The sequence below is a fragment of the Cupressus sempervirens genome, chromosome 7 (assembly GCF_028749045.1).
Source record: "Cupressus sempervirens isolate cs-2001-9-10 chromosome 7, ASM2874904v1, whole genome shotgun sequence".
NCBI lineage: Eukaryota > Viridiplantae > Streptophyta > Pinopsida > Cupressales > Cupressaceae > Cupressus > Cupressus sempervirens.
The window spans coordinates 86587419-86600086 of record NC_143124.1 but is presented as its reverse complement, the minus strand read 5'-3'; positions in this window follow the sequence as shown (position 1 = coordinate 86600086).

Sequence of the window (12668 nt, the reverse complement as noted above, 5' to 3'; positions counted from 1 at the left end):
AATGAAAGCCAAAATAATTCCCCAACAAACCACCAATATACTCTAGGCCATAAAGATGAAAGAGCCCCAATAATGTATCAATTAACTTATTCAAAAAATGGCCAACTTCCCTACAAGTGAACATGGTTTACAAGTTTTTTAGAATAATCATGGACAGAATAGAGGAAAAAAGTAACTATGAGGAAGGAAGTGGTTCAATTTCCTTGCAAATGCTTCTTTTTTTGTTGTATAATAAACATGTATTGAGAATAGCCATATAGAAAGAGGAGAAAAAGGAGATCAAGAAGATCATAACATATCAAGATGAAGAAATTATAGAATTGAGAGATCAACTAGCAAAATAGAAACAAAAGATGGATCATGCCCTCAAATTGGCTGATCAAATAATTACTTGTAGACCACCACCTAGGATCTATGCTCTTTGTCTAAAAGAACAATTCCTTTTATTCCAGCTTATGTTGACCCTCAAAGACATAAATGTGGAATTCAAGTCAACTCAGGAATTCTATGGTTTATACCAAACTCTTCCATTCTGGTAGAAAAATTTACTCTATGAATTGTATGTGCACAATTTCATTATCCCTATATAAAATCAATTCAATCCTTTACCTTACATATGAGATATACATCTGAGGGCCCTAATGTCTTGGATGCATAATGAAGCTAATTATGATAGACAATTTAACAATTATAGAGACGAGGAAAGAATAGAACCCCTATCATTAGGAGCTAAGAGTGATAAACTAGAAGAAAACCTTAGGGATTGGTTCCGATTGACCTATGGGGATAAACACAAGGAGATAAGAGAACAAATCTTTGAGGCCAGAAAAAAGGTATATTTGGAATATGATAAATTGCCTTACTTTACCTTTCAAAGAGCCATTGTTGGTGTTAAAGGTAGATGAGGAAGACTACTAGAAGGACTCAAAAGATTAAAGCCACACAGTTCTATCAACTTAGAAGAAACCCTTCACCAAGCTCTGAAATACATACAATTGGGAAGGAAAACTAGACTAGAATTATGGTGTCCACTAACAATGTAGCCACTAATTCTCATGTGGCCCCTGTATGATATCAATTTTGAATGGCTTGACAAGTTGCAGAAGGACCATAGAAGGGAAGTCTGGGAGAGAACACAAGGATTCTACTACACCTTCAAAAGTAGCAGAAGAGGGAGGACTAAAGTTGGAGATTACCACTCAATGTCTATAAGATTCAATTCCTGATGATAGGCATCAAAATTACTAGGGGACAGATGATGAGGCTAATTATTTCCTCTATTTTATGACAATTTTAAATACTTTGTTTTAATACTTCCAAGACATTTGTGAACTTATGTTTAGTTAAACTTATGATTAAGTCCAAATAGAACCATTAACCTATGGGTAGATAGTATGTCATATTTTTCCAATATTATACATGTAATGAAGTATTTCATATAACCATCAGAATGTGTGTTCTAATATTTGGATTTAATTTGATTATGCTTGTTTGCAAATATTTCTACATTATAATTAGCCTAATAGGGAAGAAGCTGGAGATGGTTGATAACATTCAAGGAGGAACATTAAAGTCTAGTCATGATGGAAGAATCATAACAATATCAAGAGACATAACTACTACAAATGAAGAGCTATTGTTTTAGAAATGTAGGGATGAAAAGTTTTTATATTCCCTCTGCATTTACTATTGTGTCAAATTGGTTATCTAGACATTATTGTTTGTACCATGAATTGTTATGTTTCCTACTTTTTCTTTGGCAGATTTTTAGTCAATTTCTTTTCTTTTCTATTTTAGAATAAGTGTTGATTCTCTATTTATAGGGATTGGATCGATAGTTTTAGGAGGTTTGAAGAAAGTTTATAAAAAGAAACTATCGACTCTTGTAGTAAGTTTTTGTATAGTCTTATGTATGGTTCTTGTGTAAGAAATTTTGAAATGAAATAATTCTTGGCATGCATTTTGTGTTAGTAGATTAGTAGAATCCAACCAAGGGGGCCCACTTGGGAGGTAGATTAGACTAGAGTAGTTTTTGGTATTTCAATTAGAAGTTGTAAGTTTCTTTCTACAACATCATACTTTGTGAGTGTTCTTACAACATTTTGAGTATAGTTATAGTGAATGAATTAGAATATAAGTTAGCATTTAATTGCATTTCTAGAATTTATTTTAGTGGAGAGTTAAGTGTGTTAACTTCCTACAACACTAGTGTAGGTTCCTTCCTTGCATTTTAATTTTTAACAACATAAGCACTATGACTCTTTAAGAAACCTAGTGCACATACTTTGCTGACCATTTCAAGTATACATCCTTGGGTTGACAAATTAAATGCACCTCATGGTGGGTATAATAATCCTTAGATTGAATATACTATTCTTAAGTAAGGCCTTGGGCATGATTATCACACACCTATTGTGAGGTGGACCAAAGTCTATCAAGGATCTCTGAGAAAAAGCTTCATAATCCCCCTCTTTTGTAGAAAACTCATTCCAACAAAAAGAGTAAAATGTTAGTGCCAGTAAGTCTTCATCAAGTGATTAGGTTGATGGAAAATAGGATAAAGAACAAGGTTGAGAGCTCATTGATAATAGCCAAAGAATTCAAATGACCATGGGTTAATCTTCCCCAAGGATGTAGACTATAACTACCCCAAAAGAGGCTACTAAATTGCAATGTGATGCTATCATTCCTAATTGGCTTGTGGCCTTGGTAAATAGGAAAAGGAATCTAGTTTTGTTTTCCTTCTTGGTCAATGATATCATGAGTAAATATACCAACAACATCCCCAAGCCCAAAAGGACCAAAAGAACAACTAGGATAATGTTTGATAGTGTGATCGAGAGAAGCATAGCTAAGGTAGCCACCTACAACCAAAAAGAGGGAGCTAACATGTTGGACCTAAGAAAAATTGAAATTACTCACACAAATTTAGGGGTAATGAACTTTAAGACAAAATAGAAGTTGGTAGAGGCATCTAGAAAGAAAATTGTGTTACAATCACAAAAAGATGGAATTGAGAAGAAAAGTCTAAAAGCTAAAAATAATGCAATGGATGAGTATGTAAATTCATTGAAAGGACAAAGCTCAATTCTTGATAATCAGTCATAATTTTTCATTGATTCCAACACCCCTAAAAATTAGTAGTTGTTTGAAGATTTAACGAAAAGAAAAATGATAAAAACTATAGTATCTAGTTGGATTAACCTGATAATCAACCAAGTTTCTTAGCTCATGTAGAATTTTCATGAAATTGTTTCTTTAGCCAAGATTGCACTTGATGAATCTCATGCTCAATTTGGGACTTGGAAAATAGAAGCCAAGAAACTATCAGTTATGGTGTCCCAATTCAAGGAAGTGGAAGATTTTGAACCAAACAAATTCCTCTGAGAGAACCCATTACAACATGTGGATGTAGGTTTAATTTAGGTTATAAGGAAAAACATAGCCTGGAAGGTATCCAATTATACTTCTATGATCTCAAGGATGCAATCTTGTGAAAAAGATTTCAAAACTTTACAAGAGTAGATAAGTAGGGACTTTTAGTCCATTGGCTCGGCTTTCCCTAACCCTCTTAAAGAAGGATTTTTTCATGTAGAGATCATGGTCAAGCAACATGAAGAATGCATGAAGTCTATAAAAGAAAAAATCAATCTCACATCATTTGACTTCTCCAAGGTGGCTAAAAGTGAAGTGATGTCAAGAATCTGCACTCTGCGACTCCCCAGTTACCTAGATACTGTGAACAAAATGAAGCTAGACAAGGACATATGGAAGAACCATTTGAAGATAATTAAGAACCCAAATATGACTACCATGAATTATTTCATGAATGCATTTAGGACATGGAAGTTGGTACATGGTCAGGGATAAGGAGGAAGGGGAACCACTTGACCAATCGATAGATCATTAGTGCTTTTTTGTTTAATTATTTTCAAAACTTTTCAGTTTATGTTTTAAAAAGTTTAACTCTAGGTTTGCATACCCTTTTTAATGTTGGTTTTCATAACTACTTCTAACTATTCAAGAATCGGGAGATTCTTGGATAGCTTTCTATTTAAGTTTGAAACTCAATAGTGCTAAGCATTGGTAGTTTTTGATGTTTATCATGCTATGACCATTTTATTTGAATATTATAGCTATGCAAGTTTTTTGAGTTTTCCAATATCATATCTGAACAATATTGTTCTTTTTGAAAGGAAATGATTGAATGTTTAAAGTTGTATGTTTTGAATGTAATTAATATCAATCTAGTATTGAATCAATATTGAATTATTGAAATTCCTTTAATGCTGGATATTTATTTTTATGGTGAATATGTATCAATTTTGATTATTTTTTAGGAGGTGATTGATAGAGAAACTATGTATTCTCTCTTTCATATGCATTTGTGTTTATTTAATTGCTATTAATTAGATCATTCCCTCTATCCAAGAATAGATAGGAAACCTTATTAATTTTAGGTTAAAAGTAATTCTTATTTGAAAGGTAGTTGTGACTGAAAATCTAATAAGGAACCTGAATCTTACCAAAATTTAAAGATAAATTGAAGAAGTGGAAATTCCTCAACTGTTGGAAAATTGTATTTGTCTTGTGAGACTTGGGGATATAATCTTTTATTTATTTCTTTTATTTAATGACAAATCTATTTGCCAACATTGACATCAATGAAAAACACACTCATGAATGTAGCATATCATCACAATAATGATCTAATCATATTTCTATAGTATTCCCCCATATAAGTATCGACAACATTCATTCTTCCAAAAATCTCCCCCTTTGGCATTAATGGAAACATAGATGAAAAACATCTAGTTCCAAAAATAGCAACTATAAAAGACTGTTAACCTTTCTTTTCAAATCCTCTTCATCAATCATTCTCCCCCATTGATATACCTCAATGTTATCTATATCAGATGCAATCTTTCCCTTCAATGTACTCTATATCAAACTATTTTATCATGCTATAATCTCTCCCCCATTGACATCAATGTCAAAGGTTTCAGCAAACATCAAACTCTACAACAATGATCTTTGAATTGCTCAAGTGTCTAAAGACACTATTCAGAATAACATCCAACAAGAGTCCTAGCTAACTTTTTCCATCATAGATACTTCCCCCATACATGAAGCATCAACATTCAATCTAGAAAAATAATAGTACTATGTTACACTAGACTAATGCACTCTTGCATCATCTACTTTGACATAGGTAGGGGCATAACCCCTAGCATACCTTGCAAGTACTCAAAAGTCTCTTTGGAAAGAGGCTTGGGTGAAAATATCAGCAATCTTCTCTTTGGTGCTTACACATTCCAATCTAATTTCATTTTCTACAATTTTCTCTCTCAATATGTGATATTTGATAGAAATGTGTTTATTCTTAGAATGCGACACTAGATTCTTAGACATATTCACTATTCTTGTGTTATCACAATGTATGACAATAGGTTCACTAAATTCTATCCTTATATCCTTTAACATCTACTTCATTCAAAAAACTTGATAATAATTGTTTGTTGTTGCAACATATTCTATTTCTGCTGTACTTTGTGAGACACAATCCTACTTCTTGCTTAACCAAGAAACCAATCTTGCTTTGTTCCTTACAAATTCACCTTGTTCATTCATCTTGTTCCTGAATAGCCATTTTGTTCCTATCACACTCTTTTTTGCTAGTCTAGGGACCAATTTCCATGTCTCATTCTTTATTATCTAATCTTTCATAGCTTGCTTCCAATAGTCATCTTTACATGCTTCATCTATATTCTTTAGTTCAACTTGAGATATCAGACATAGTTCTTCATTGATTCTACTTCTTGTCATCACACCTTTATCTTTACTTCTGATGATCCACTCTACTGGATGATTCTTTGTCATGTTTCTACTAGAAGTATGAATTGACATCTCAACTCTTATTTCTTCAGTAGGTTTAGATCTTTGTTTTTCACTATGCTCAATAGATACATCTTTCTGCAAGTTATTGTTAGTCTCAAAAAAAACTTTAGCATTATATCTAACAATTGTAGGGTTATCATTTACCTTATAGTCATGAATAATACTTACCAAATAAATCTCTTCTACTACTTCCTTTCCTTAACTAATTCAAGCTCAATTATATTTTTGGACTAACCACCAATGTTTCCCTTTAGGATTAGTGACATGGATTCACTACCTCATATTTTCTATAAGTCTAGTGGTTGTATTGGGCATTGACAGGTTGATTTTCTGGTGCAATGACAACTGCAGTTTGTAACAAGTGGTATCAAAGCTTTGTCATATGTTTAAATCTCCTCAAGTAACACTAAGGGGGGATTGTTGGACTAACTACCAAAATTCCCCTTCAAGATTCATGACATGGCTTAACCACTTCCAATGTTCTATAAGGGCCTGTTTGGTTGCCAGATTTGGAATGGAATTAGAATTTCAAATTCTAAAAAAGTTTTAATTCATTTTTTGGGTCGGCACAATCAAAATTGGAATTAGATAAAATGAGAATCTGATATACCCATTTAACCCCTAAACCTTAGATTTAGTCTTCCATCTAAATAGGTAGAATTGGTGGTATTCTCATTTAAGTTCCATTTTGATACAAAAAGAGCATTGCACAACAATTAAAATAATTTTTTCTTGAGGTCTAGATGACCTATGTTGTTTATTGCTCAATTCTTGGGTATTAATCTTCATAGCACACTTTGCTTCCTTAGATTTTTTTCCCACCTCTAGTTTTTCCTACCTTTGGTTATTCCCACCTATGGCTACTCTATGCAAATATTTGCTTTCTTGAAGTTTGGGATCTTTCTCTCTCATTTGGTCTTTCTGATTGTTTGAGTGACATAAAACTATCTATTGGAGACAATAGAAAAAGAGGGCATTAATGTTGAATGACTCTAGGTCAGTACCATTCTCTCTTCTGAACATTTTTTTTCATTTCCCTACTTATGGACTTTTGGTTTTTCATTATCTAGCATTATGATTTTTCATCTTTTTTTTTAGCTTTAGAAGGATTTCATTTTGTTGGTCTATCATTAGCAGTTTTCGATTTTTCATTTCAAATTTGACAATGATTCGAGGCCTTTGTCACATTTTCCTATGATTCATTGGAGACTTTTAGCTATTTCTTATAAGGATTGCCAAAAAATTGTATACTTCCATATGAGTGACTAAACTTTTGTTGTAAAGTAGGGTTGAATTGTTAGTTAATCTTCACAACCATTTTTTTTTTCAAGATACTATACGATCCCTACAATAATGTTATTATGTTCTATAAATATAATTCACAAGTGCACCTGGGATAGAGGATTCATATCTGGTAGCTTTTTCCATCTTTTTTTAACATTTTCCTATGGAGAATACTTTTTACTAATTTTTTTCTAAATCTTTCAACCTTAGGGATATCTATATTGTTTTCTACCTAGATGTTTGTTGCTTGCACCTTGTAAAGATTATAGGTATCACATCCATTAAGCATATTTTTATACAAGAAATTGACTTGTCTATTTAATCCTATAATGCTACCATCATGACTTCTATTTAATCCTACAATGAGAGGTTTGGTTGTTTTGGTCATGTGGGTTCTAGTTTCTTTTTGGATGAGAGGTTTGGTTTTTTTGGTCACGAGAGTTCTAGTTTCATTTTTCGTACATTGGGTGTTGTAATTTGTTGTCTCAATCGTCAAGCATTGTTGGAATTGTAGATGGAGTAATTGAGAGGCAGGGGGGGGGCGGGGGGTGGTGGGTTGGGGGTGAATCAATTCTCACAAAAACAAATCCATAGATCCCTTAGATGTCTAATAAATCACTTACTACTGTCACTTGGTAAACATTCATAAAAATGCTATAACTCGGTAAATGCAATGAATGTTAACTTTAACAGATCTTAACATGCATAAAATAACTTGCAACCACAAAATTAATAGCATGAACACATGAGACACCAGATTTAACGTGGAAACCCAATACGGGAAAAACCACCAATGTAACTAGCTATTGATTTTCACTCTTCTGAAGTGAGCCTTGTTACGAGCCAACCTTGTTAAAGGTTACAAAACACATTGTTAGTGATGGAGACACAACCCAACAACAAAATGGACACAATAGAAAAAGGGGAATTATATTAACTGAGAAAATAAGCCAGTACAAACAGTGCAGAGAAAATAAACTTCAAAACATGCCCTACGGGCTTACAATAGCATAGATCTGGAGAATATTTCTCCTTATAGCACCTCCTCTGAAACTCCACCCCGAACTGCCTTTTACAATGCCAAAAATCTCCTTAAATAGACCCCAGAGGGTTAAGGACTAGGAGTACATTCTAGAAAGTGCTAGTGGGAATCCACCGACAAAACAAAAGGTTCCAAAAGCCGCGTTAGAAGTCGGTGCAAATCTAGAAGAATCCAGAAACGGTAGCCGAACTTTTGGGAGGCATAACTTTTGAACCGTAGCTCTGATTGACGAACCGTTTACATTTTTGGAAAGCTCTCGAAGAGATCTATAGCCTTATGGACCAGCTTCACTCGTCCCCTATTTTTCAACCCTTTTTGAAGTCATTTAATGCCCCAAACCTAACTTTGAAGCATTCTTAGGAGGTCTCCAAAATCCAAAAAACTGCAATAACTTTCAAACCGTGGGACCTTTTGACCTGATTCTTTTTTTGGAATGCTCTAAATCTCAATTACGTTCATCTGGCCAAGTCACACCTTCTAGGTCACCAAAATGATGGCCAAATTGCATGCTCCTATTTTTTCGGGATTTTCAAATGCACTGATAGTTGAACTATGAGAGTTGGAACCTTTATTTGAGCCAAATGGGTATCCAAAAATGTAAAGACATGAAACAGAAACTAAGTCTATGTACATTTTTTTTTGGGTGACACAGGATTGCCCTTATACCTCTGGATGCTCCTGCATCAGACAGCCAGGGTAGATTGAAAAGTGACCCTGTCACTTTATGGATGGTAGAGGAAATCCCAAATGGAAAACCTCAGCTGCTGAAATCCAAGTTGAGTCCTCGATCGGTCGTCCTTTCCATTTGACCAAATACTCTTCATACTGCCTGTTTCTGGTACTCCTACCCACACGATGATCTAGAATGTCTTCTATTTCCTCCTTCTTAGAAGCAGGAATTGGACATGGCTCTAAAACCAGCTCCTCATCTGCACCATCATCATGATACTCTGTTAAATCTACAATGTTGAAAATGGGAGAAATGTGAATACCATCTAGCAGCTCCACCTCATATGCATTTCTTGAGTTATTTTTCTTCAAAATTTTGCAGGGGCCAAATTTTTTCATTTTCAGCTTGTTGTAAGTACCAACTGGAAATCTTTCTTTTCGTAAGTGCACCATGACAAGATCCCCTACTTGGAATTCCTTATTTCTCCTCCTTGCATCAGCCCTAGCTTTATACTCTTGATTCATGTTGATAATGTGTGCTTGAACCTCCTCATGTAGATGCTTGATGTGTTCAGCAAATTCCTCAGCTTCAGTACTTGTTCTCTCCCCTTGTTCTCTCTTCCTCAATTTCGGTGCAGTCCTTGGGCTATTTCCATATAAAATTTGAAATGGTGATTTTCTAGTACTCCTATTTACAGAGTTATTATAAGCAAACTCTGCCTGTGGTAGAATCAAATCCCATCCCTTGGGCTTATCTCCAACTAAACATCTCAGCAAATTGCCCAGACTTCTATTTACCACTTCTGTTTGGCCATCAGTCTGTGGGTGATGCGTGGAACTGAATTTCAAGTCTGTTCTCAACTTTTCCCACAATGTCCTCCAGAAATACCCCACAAATTTAGTATCTCAGTCAGAAACTATACTCCTTGGAAGACCATGTAGTCTTACCACCTCTTTGAAAAACAAGTCTGCAATATGGACAACATCATGAGTTTTGTGGCATGGAATGAAATGTGCCATTTTGGAGAACCTATCAACCACCACGAATACTGAGTCATTACCCCTTTGTGTCCTTGGCAATCTAAGAACAAAATCCATACTTATGTCCTCCCAGGGCCTTGATGGAACGGGCAATGGCTGATATAGGCCAGTATTGTGACTAAACCCCTTGGTAACTTGACAAACCTGGCAACTCTGTACAAAATTCTTCACATCCTGTGTAATTTGAGGCCAAAAATAATGTTCTCTAAGAATGGCAATGGTCTTATCCCGACCAAAATGTCCTGCCATCCCTCCACTGTGTTTCTCCTTAATTAGATTTTCCCTCATGGAACTCCTTGGAATGCACAATTGACTACCTTTGAACAACATGCCATCCTGAATCAAATAGTCTAACCACTTGGTTCTATCTACAGCAACAGGTTCTTTACAAGCTTTCCATGCTTCAGCAAAATTAGGATCCTTGGGGTACAAATTCTTGAATTCATCAAACCCAACTACTTCAACCTGCATTGTTGTAAGCAACAACTGTCTCCTACTTAATGCATCTGCAACCCTGTTAGATTTTCCACTTCTATGCTTCAACTCAAATGTATAACTCTGCAAGAATTCTACCCACTTCATATGCCTCTGATTCAATTTACCTTGGCTATTTAGGTACTATAATGCCTGATGATCAGTATACAAAACAAATTCCTTTGGCAATAAATAATGCCTCCATTCCTTTAAGGCCTGAACTATTGCATAGAACTCTTGATCATAAACAGAATACTTCTTCTTTGCATCATTCAATTTTTCACTAAAATATGCAATAGGCTTACCTTCTTGGCTTAATACAGCCCCAATAGCGCTGCCACTAGCATCACAATCCACTTGGAATACTTTTTTAAAATCTGGAAGTGCCAACACAGCCTGTTTAGTCACCTTCTTCTTCAGCAATTCAAAACTTCTCGCAGCTGCTGCAGTCCATTTGAACTCTTTTCTATCCCCTCTTATTGTATCAGTTAGGGGTGCACATATGCCACTGAAATTCTTAATAAACTTCCTGTAAAAACTAACCAGACCATGAAATGATCTTACCTCAGTAGCAAACCTTGGAGTAGGCCATTCCAAGATGGCTTTTACCTTCTCTGGATCCATTTTGAGACCTTCAGGTGATATAACAAATCCCAAATAGACTAACTCCCTTTTTGCAAAGACACACTTCTTTAGATTAATTAACAGTTTCTCTTCCCTTAGCCTTTCAAAGACACTACGAATATGCAGTAAATGTTCTTCCAAAGTCTTGCTGAAAATTAAAATATCATCCAAATAGACAATAACAAATTTTCCCAAGAACTTCTTAAGTACCTCATTCATGAGCCGCATGAAGGTGCTTGGGGCATTCGTCAATCCAAAGGGCATGACTAACCACTCATAAAGATCCTCCTTGGTCTTGAAGGCTGTTTTCCACTCATCTCCTTCTCAAATCCATATCTGATGATAGCCACTCTTCAGATCTATCTTTGTGAAGTACTGAGCTCCGCTCAAGCAGTCCATAAGATCATCCATCCTTGGTAAAGGAAACCGGTACTTGATGGTTATCCTATTTATAGCTCGAGAATTTGTACACATCCTCCACTCTCCATCCTTCTTTGGTGCAAGTACTGCAGGTAATGCACATGGACTTAGGCTCTCTCGAATCAAGCCTTTCCTCAATAGCTCCTGAACCTGTCTATTTATCTCCCCTGTTTCAGTAGGAGTCATCCTGTTTAGCAGCCTTGTTAGGCAAACTAGCTCCTGGAATCAGATCTATCTGATGACTGATTTGCCTTACTGGTGGCAATCCATCTGGAACATTATCAAAGATAATATCTCCAAATTCTCCTAGTAAATCTGAAACTTCAAATGGTATTTCACTACTACCTTCTTTATCTTTCCTAGGAATCAAAGCATAGCACATACGCTGATGTTTCATGCCATCTAAAAACTTCCATCCATCAACAAGACAAATCCTAGCACTGCTACATACCTTTTCACCTTCCTTTTTCATGGGCTTCAATTTGTGGAGAACTCCATCCTTTGTCAGAGAGTATGTGTTTGCATGTCCATCATGTATTGCATGTCTATCGAACTGCCATGGTCTACCCAACAATAGATGGCAAACATCCATCGAAATAACATCACAGAGAACTTCATCATGGTAACTCCCAATTTTGAATTTTACTAAACATTGTTCACTTACCAGGACCTTATGATCATCTTTTACCTAAGAAATCTGATAGGGCTGGGGATGTTTCTCCCTCTTGAGCTTCAGCTTAGAGACCATCTCTTCTGATACTAGGTTATCAATGCTACCACCATCAATGATCACATCACAACATTTATCCTCACACTTGCATCTGGTACGGAACAAACTCCTCCATTGTCCTGGTTCATTCTCGCCACTTAGTAGGACTCTTTCATTTACCAAGGTCTCTCCTCTTTCTGCATCCTCTGAATGTGATGATTGTGCATCCTCATCCACATGAGAAACCCTAGCTTGGCCCTCAGCTCTCCTATCTGTCCTTCCTTGTCGTTGAGGGCATTCAAAGGCACGATGACCTTCTTCATTGCAATGGAAATAGGTACCACGGAAGCCTCCTCTTCCTTGCCCATGTCCTCTACCTCTTCCTCTTTGATTTCCAAAGTCTTGATCACGGGAGCAGTTGAAACCCTCATTCCTCTGGTTCCTGCTAGTACCCTCATCTTCATTTTTCTTTTGAGTTTCATTGCGGCCTCTAGATGATCTACCGCT